Raw genomic sequence first — 8,922 nt, 5'->3', positions numbered from 1 at the left:
GAATAGGGTGGCAACAAATTGCTGTATTATGTTGAGTTAGGGGCGACGACATTACTGTATATTCCTAAGCGTGTTAATAAATAAAAATAAAGTTACCTGAGATTAAATAAACAATTGTTCATTCACATATATTAAGGAAAATACGTTTCAGGTAAATACACCCCTATCAATTATTGATAATTTATAAATATTTATTTTTAGAGGAAACTTTTGGCGGATGTTTTCGAGAGATCATAACACTGCTTGACCTGGCCGGGGAGGGTGGCTCGCTTAATTAATAACGCTTTACACCCGACACTTCTACACCCGGGACTATGCTGCGACACTCAAGTGTAACACTAGGTACACTGTGTATAACACCTCACATCTATCAGGTCAGTATTAACAGTGTAGGATGATGGTAGACAGTCTCAGTGTTGACCCGTCCGTCATGCTGGTCTCAGGTTGGTAATGATAATGTTTTTGGAGGAAATAGGATGTGACTATGGGTGTTCTGTCACTGTGGGTGTTATATGACTATGGGTGTTCTGTCCCTATGGGTGTTCTATGACTGGGTGTTCTGTCCCTATGGGTGTTCTATGACTGGGTGTTCTGTCCCTATGGGTGTTCTATGACTGGGTATTCTGTCACTATGGGTGTTCTATGACTATGGGTGTTCTATGACTATGGGTGTTCTGTCACTGAATGTTCTATGACTATGGGTCTTCTGTCACTATGGGTGTTCTATGATTATGGGTCTTCTGTCACTATGTGCTCGCCTGGCGCTTCTGGAATGATTTGGCCTAGGTTCGTATCCTGGCCGGGGAAGATTTACTGTTACCAATCCTTAACTGTAGCCTCTGTGCACCCAGCAGTGAATGGGTACCTGGTTCTTAAATGATTTGGGAGGTCGTATTCCTGGGAAAATTAGGATTAATGACCAGCCCGAAACCCTTTGCGTGCTTGTGGCTTTACAAGAAAGTAAGAACTCTTGTATATATAAGTAAACAAAAACTATGGGTGTGCTGTCACATTGTGTTGTATCATTATGGATGTTCTGTCACTGTGTTCTATCGCTATGGGTACCTGGATTGTACCTGGATGGGGTTCTGGGAGTTCTACCTCCCAAGCCCAGCCCGAGGCCAGGCATGACTTGTGAGAGCTTGGTCCACCAGGCTGTTGCTTGGAGCAGCCCGCAGGCCCACATATCCACCACAGCCCAGTTGGTCCGGCACTTCTTGAAGAAAACTCCAATTTTCTCATAAAGATGTAAATGTTTGTTCCAGCAATATTTCTTATATTTGCTGGGAGAATGTTGAACAACAGTAAACCTCTGATGTTTAGACAGTGTTCTCTGATTGTGCCTATGGCACCTCTGCTCTTCACTGGTTCTATTCTGCATTTCCTTCCATATTGTGCACTCCAGTATGTTGTTATTTTACTGTACAGATTTGGGACCTGGCCCTCAAGCATTTTCCATGTGTATTATTTGATACGTCTCTTGTTTCCTTTCTAGGGAGTGCATTTGGAGAGCTTTGAGATGATCCAAATAATTTATTTGCTTTATCATATCTATGTATGCCATACATGTTCTCTGTATTCCCTCAGTTTCAGCAATCTCTCCTGCTCTAAGAGGGTAAGTGAGTATCGAGCTTAAGTTTGGGAAAACATAGTGTGTGAATTGAAAGAGCAAAGTTTGTTACAAAATATGACACTAGAATGGATGCCGTAATGGCATGTCAGTACTTATTGTTGTTGATTGGTATTTTATTAATGTGACATACTGGTTGCATATGATAATTTTTTTACTAACATGACATTCTTTACCAAACTCTAATCATTGCACTTGTCATGTTTACTTTTTGTTTAACAGCCAATGTTTATTTTTTCAGATTTAGTTGATCATTAGGAGCCTGAACAATGATTTGCTTTGCTCCAAGGTGATAATGAAGAAGGATCCAAGAAAAAGAAACTGGAGTTTGGAGAGGCAAAATATATTGATATTGCCCAAGGAAAAAGTCAAAAGTGAATTAAAGAAGACAATATTGACCACAGACAAAAATTGGAGACGGAAGAAAAATAACAACTTAAAATAAAATTCACAGGTTAATGAGACAAGGTTTTTAGGGTGGAGTGGAGGGAACATTGTTTGACCTCCCATATGAAGATAGGGAAATAATGACTAAATATAAGGGTTTGTGGGTCAGATGGGAAGTGACAGGATAACCTGATCATTCAAAGTCTTCAAGTAGGTCTTTATTTAATAGATGTGAGTATTGCAATTTGTTGTAAATCTTACAATAGCTGAATGAACAAATCCACAAGGGCCGTGACGAGGGTTCGAACCTACATCCGAGAGGGCAAAGAGGTAGAACTGCTTATTGATAGAGCTCGGGTGCATGGGGGAATTGTGTAAAATCCTAATTTGTGTCTCGGAGAGGCTGCAGGATCCAAGTAAGGTCAGTAGAACTTCTAATTGCAATTCTTTTCCATGTCGTAGCTCAGTCGATTAAGGCAGCGTCTGAGATCCTCTCAGTCGTAGGTTTGAACCCTGGTCATGGCCCTTATGGATTTGTTCATTTGATGCATCACGCTATTGTGATTTCTGTTTGTAACAGTTGAATGATTTTCTGGCCCCTTTGCTAAATAATGAAATAATTTTGATTATTCAAGACTGATAACATTTATGTTTTATGTCCATTATTTATAAAAGCAGATAATGTTACAGTTCCAGACCCAACTTAAAAATGTCTCAAGATGGATGGGGACACCTTCCTCAAACCTCGTTCTTTCTGTCTCTCGTCACAGGCACTATAGGTACTGTAGTGGTCATCATGTAACTATATTTGGCCCCCCCCCTTTTTTTTTTTTATTTCATCTAGGCTTCAAAGGTTTGTTATCCAAGGATTTTTGTTTGAGGTCAGTTGACTATGTTCTCTGCTGATTTTAGTGGTCTGTCATTGAGTTAAAATATATGTTTCAGGGTTGTCTGTAAACCTTTTTCAAGTAGCAGAGTTACATTTCTGGGGAGGAGCCCCATTGGCTTCCTAAGGCTCCCTGAAGCTATAATACACTACCTTCAACAGTCTCCGTGGTGTAGTGGTAAGACACTCTCCTGGCGTTCCGCGAGCGCTATGTCATGGGTTCGTATCCTGGCCGGGGAGGATTTACTGGGCGCAATTCCTTAACTGTAGCCTCTGTTTAACGCAACAGTAAAATGTGTACTTGGATGAAAAAACGATTCTTCGCGGCAGGGGATCGTATTCCAGGGACCTGCCCGAAACGCTAAGCGTACTAGTGGCTGTACAAGAATGTAACAACTCTTGTATATATCTCAAAAAAAAAAAAAAAAAAAAAATCAGTGCCATACTATCAGGTGCCATCAGTTGCTGGGTTCTGTTGGCCTACCATGGACCATGAACCAGAATGTACGGTTCTGGTTCTGATTCATGGTCACTGGTTACCTGCAAGTACGCAGGTCACCAGTGACCTGCGTACTTGTTCGCACTTGGTGCCTGTCATGTGTTTTATAATCTCTGGAGCTGCATTCTGACTGGCTCTCGGAGAATGTGAAAGTCCTCGTTGAGGGGTTTCCTCTTGCCGGGGTTCTGGTCTTGGCAACTTTAAATTTGTCTGCCCTACTGAAGATGAATGCTCCAATCCTCAGAGAGGTAGTTTCTATGTTCGTCACCTCTCGTCTCCCATGTTGGCAGGCTGCGCTGGGCCTATCTCTGGACTCGGTGTGAGCCCTGGGGTCTTATTTCGACTTCACCAATTAGTTCTGTGTCATTTCCTTAGAACATGGTGTCCCGGTTTTTGTCTGCAGCTGGTTGTCAGCCGCTTTCGGAGTTGTTGTGTGTGTGGGGGTTGGTCTCGCCTCTCCCAGAGGTTTGGTACAGCCAGGGCTTCACTCCACTGTTCATCGAGGTAGGGCCCCTATGGTGCCAACAGCTGGATCAGACACGCTTCCCTCAACCTCGGCCTCATCGTCTGGTTGGCGTCATGTTCACTTTGCTTGAAGGGCAGGCTCTCGTGGTTCTCACCTGCCCTTGTGTGGGTCACCCCATTGATAGGGAGTTGGTGTGGGGGAGAGGGAGGCTAGCTCAGTTTGCCAGTTCTTGGTTCCACGATTTATGGGCTTTTCAAATCATGTCTTACAGCCTGCAGGTGCAATGTACGACCTGAACGTCTTGCAGACGTACAGATGACCAGACGTTGATCTCTTCGCATTGACGTGGTCTCGGCGTCTGCCCCTTTACACAGTTCCATTTCGACAACTGCGAGGACTTTTTGGCGGTCAACTTTTGGCTGGACTGGTCGAAGTGGGGGGGTGCATTTACCTCTTTTCCCTGGTCTAGCTGTTTCGGGTGCTGGCATGACTGGAGTCTTACAGGGAAAGAGTGATTCTTCTAGCTCCTTGGTAACTAATCCAGCCTTGGTTTCAGGCTCTGCTTACTTGGTGCCCAAATCCGGGCATTTTTCTGCAGCTCCGCCTCTTTCAGAGGGTTGAGCTGTAACGTACTTTGCTTGTTTAGCTTTCTCCTCCGATCTACAATTTTGAAGTTTTTGACACATATTTATCACCATTTGTATGGTGATCCGGTGGCTGTTTGATCTTGTCCCACCTGCGATCTTCTTCCAGGGGGACAGTACAGTTTGAGGTTTCTTGGTAGTTTTTTCGCCAATTTCTTTCCCTTCATCATTGGTGTCCGATTTATTAAGCATGTTGTTTTGTCCTTCTCTCTTGGACAGATCTTTTTTCAGATCTTTTTCTGGATCTGCATTTTATGCTGAATACAGTACTATCACCACTTATCGTGCGGCATTTGCAGAGCGGCTCCATCTTGTGTTCGGGGTTGACACCACTTCAGCCTCATTTTACAAGATTTCTCTCACTTTGTTTCACCTTTGATCTGCTCATGCGACACCCAAGATTGCCTGGTCTCATGACCAGGTACTTTCTTTTTTTTCTTCTGCTTGTTTTACTGTGTCCTCTTGGGTCTGGGACTGCTTTTTAGAAAGCTCTATTTATGCTTTATTTGACTCCGGTTGTCGAGTGGGTGAGCTTCATGCTTTTCTTCGTCATTGGGGGTTTTGTTCCTTTGACTTTGGTGGCTGTTTTGTTTGGTTGCAGTCGGCTCTTTTTCTGACGAAGAATGAGTCAACTGGTTTCCAGAAGGGTCCTTTAGTTGTGTATGCTTAGTTGATGTGGCCAGGGGGTGTATTATGCACTTTGTCTAGTGGCTGCTCTATGCAACTACCTTCATGCCACCGGTTTTCCTTCAGAGGACTCATTGTGGGTTAATCTGGTTTCCCTGGTTCCCTGTTCCATGGCTTGTGTGTCTCAGATTGTCCAGTGTTATTAAGTCCAGCCAGCCTGCAGTCTACCCATTGTGCTCATAGTGTTCATAAATAAGCCACTCTGACGGCTGTTTTCGTTAACATGTCGTGGCCAATATTCGGGCTGTAGGGTTTTGAAGAGCAAACAGGGTCTTGGTGGCCATGTATGTTATGAATGTTCTAGGTCCTAGACAGCCTTGTGTGGCTTTGGGTTGTGTGTCATGGCTGTCTGTCTCTTCTTTGGATTGATACCTGCAGTGCTGCCTCCTTCCTGGTAAGTGTCCTTTTTCTTTTCTTATCTGTGGGTAGTTAGCTTCAGGGAGCCGATGAATCCCCTCCTCCCTCCTAGAAAGCCAGCATTGAATGCGATGAAATGCCAGTTTCTGGATGAACCCCGAAGGCTCCCTGACACCCACCCTTCCCCAGGGTGTCGGTGTGTTCATCATCTTTGAACTAAGGTTAGAGTGAGCTGGCTGACCTGGCATGCCTCCCTCTTTCCCCCACACAAGGGGGCTAGGGAAACTAGCCGGCATTAGTTTCAAGAAAAATTGGTGGTTTGTTATTATTGTTGGGAGGAGTTCTTTTGCCAATATTGAGGCTGCAGTCTTGCTTCTTAAATCATGCAGTAGTTTGTTTTGATTTGCCTACCTTTCTGGGTGCTTTGCTGGTGGTGGCAAATGTGATTAAACTTTAAATGTAAAGTTTTCATATGCCATCGCTCCCTGCACCTCTCTGAAAGGGCCAGGTTGTGGCTCGGTGTCCCCAGTAGGCCAATAGAACTTTGTGACTGATAGTACCTGATAGTATGGCACTGATCAGTGTATTATAGCTTCAGGAAGCCTCCGGGGCTCTCCCAGAAATTGTCATTTCATTACATTCAACGCTTTTTTTTTATTCATTAGTTCCCATTGTTTAGTACTTGCTCAGTTGAGCAAGTACTCTTTTGGAAGGAATAGAGCCCAGAGTTAATTATTTCTTTAATGTTTGTCAATTTGTTGTTGGTAGTCAATGCCCTAAGGCATTGCTACTTAAATGCAGTGTAGGTCTTTATTGTTCTCTCAAGGGCCTGAATGTGGGACTGATTTGTGGTTAAGGTGGGTTGATTGAGTGTTTTTTCTTTTTTGACCTCTGTTGTTTTCTTGATCATTGCCTAGAATTCCTTCATGGGCAGGATCGAGGCATAGCTTTGTTGGAGCTAAAGTTGTTTACCTCTGATTCCATAGTGGTGAAATTTTAAGAGGTTGTTATGGTTTACAGTATCAAAAGGTAGGAGTAGAGCTGTTTGTAAATAATTTTTGTTTATATTTTTGATAATTCAGTATAGATAGATTTGATATCGGTCTGTAATTGTCTATGTAAGTCATATCACCTCCTTTATGAATTGGTGTTTATGAACTCTTGCTTTTTTAATGATACCAGGAAAAGCATGACACTAGTAATTTGTTGAATAGCTTGGGTTTGTAACGTAGGATTATGTTACATTGTTGGGTAGATTAGATACACAGTGTTTAGTGGGTTTTCATATTTATTTAGTAGTCTTGGTTACAGCAGTCGGTTGGTGGCAGTATCGTAGACGTTGAGACAAAACTTGGAGCAGAGCAGAGAGTTGAGTGAGGGCCGAAGTCTCAGAACGAGAGCGTTGTAGCTCAATGCAGTCGTTGTCTGCTGTCTGCTTTGTGTTGAAGCTGTAGCGTCTTGGGGTCGGTTGGAACTGTACATGCCAAGTGCTACATTCTTGAGGTTGAAGAGGTGTGGTAACTCCAAAGCGTCTGTACTGAAGTTAACCGAATCACTGTGGAAATTATACTGATGATTACTTGCTTCTTGATTGCTTACATTGTTGGACTACACCTCAGCTTCCTCAATAGGATGGAAGGAGTGTTACCTGTAATTAGAGAAAAGGTTTAATGGATTAGACTTATCTCCTTAAGCTAATGAGAGCTTGGCACGAGTATATTGTTGACATATACAGGGAGCCGGTCGGCCGAGCGGACAGCACGCGGGACTTGTGATCCTGTGGTCCTGGGTTCGATCCCAGGCGCCGGCGAGAAACAATGGGCAGAGTTTCTTTCACCCTATGCCCCTGTTACCTAGCAGTAAATTAGGTACCTGGGTGTTAGTCAGCTGTCACGGGATGCTTCCTGGGGGTGGAGGCCTGGTCGAGGACCGGGCCGCGGGGACACTAAAAGCCCCGAAATCATCTCAAGATAATATAATATACTCGCTACAGGTTGTATGATCAGCACTTATATACAGGCATACCTCAGTTTAAGAGTTTAATTGGTTCCTGGAGACGCCTCGTATTCCGAAAACTCGCATTCCGAAGCTAATTTCCCCATAAGAAATAAAGGGAAATGAATTAATCCGTTCCTGACTACCCCAAAAACCCCACATCAAACTAAATTTTTATACCTAATTCATCTAAATAAACCTACAAAACTATGTTCAAGTTATTACTTACCTTGCTGCTGAATGCTGTAGGCGTATGGAAGATGGTGAGGAGGTGGGAGGAAGAGAGGAGTTACTGTTTGGAAGGGGAGTCCCCTTCCATTATTACATCAGGCAGTGAGGACTTCACTGGTATGCACACTCTGGCACATTTTGCCTGCATACCACTAGGACTTGTTTGTTTTACCAAGAATTTGTCTAATGACACTTGTTTTTCCCTACATTTTAACACTTGTCTGTAGTAAGACATCACATTATCATTTAAAAGGTCAATGCAACGGCCTGCTACAGCTTTATCTGGGCGAGTTTTTTCAACAAAACTTTGCAGTTCTTCCCATACAGTACTTCACACATTTTCTTAATCAAGAAGGGACATCCTCTACTGCCTCTACTCACAGCTATTTTCTTAGGTTGAACCTTACCAATGGCTTTCTTGAGACCCATGGCAAGATATATAATGACAACTTTTATGCTCAAATGGCCAAAAAAACGATAAACTGTAAATCCTTGTGAAGAATTCAGGTGGGATAGTCACTGGACACGAGACACTGGTAAACTGAGGCGCGATCGCCATGCCACCACGCGCCAGTCGGCCTGTACACGTATCAACAAACTCGCGTTCCGAGGTAACCCTCGCCTTCCGAGACATATTTTCCGAGGAAATCCTGCTCGTCTTCCGAAAAACTCGCATACAGGGACACTCGCATTCCGAGGTACCACTGTACCATAGATGGTGAAATCATTATGGGGCATCTTGAATCCATTTCAGGCACATGGCTTCTCAATCTTCAAATAGAAAAGGCTTTAGTAGTGTTTAACCTTAGAGGAAAGGGAATGGTACCAAAACATTTTAACACTTTACCTGGCCCGGCATGCGACTCCCAGCACACCCCAGGTTGGCTGAGCGTTTCCCCTGAGCGTGCACCCGCACTAAAATGTTTATACTCTTTTCAGTTTTCCTACCTCAATTTCCTTGCTACGTCATTCATTTTGGTATGAAATTGTTTACATTAGAATTCTCTAAAGGGATATATGCATATAAGGTCAAAAGACCTGGCACGCCAACCCGAAAATTGGCCGAGCGTTACCCATGAGCAAGCACCCTTCTGCTCACCCCAACACCCACACTCAAAGATTTATACTCTTTCATTTTTC

General features: G+C 43.5%; 1 long non-coding RNA gene across 1 annotated transcript; it reads left to right on the top strand.

Moving 5' to 3' along the window:
* The first annotated feature begins 218 nt into the window (after positions 1–218).
* On the top strand, positions 219–7,761 carry LOC138350011 (uncharacterized). Its single transcript, XR_011221983.1, has 2 exons — positions 219–374; positions 1,872–7,761. It is a non-coding gene; the product is annotated as an uncharacterized lncRNA (long non-coding RNA).
* The last annotated feature ends 1,161 nt before the right edge of the window (positions 7,762–8,922 follow it).

This window comes from Procambarus clarkii, chromosome 5 (genome assembly GCF_040958095.1).
Source record: "Procambarus clarkii isolate CNS0578487 chromosome 5, FALCON_Pclarkii_2.0, whole genome shotgun sequence".
Lineage (NCBI taxonomy): Eukaryota > Metazoa > Arthropoda > Malacostraca > Decapoda > Cambaridae > Procambarus > Procambarus clarkii.
Note: the sequence above shows the minus strand (reverse complement) of the source record. Positions and strands in the feature narration are given on the sequence as shown.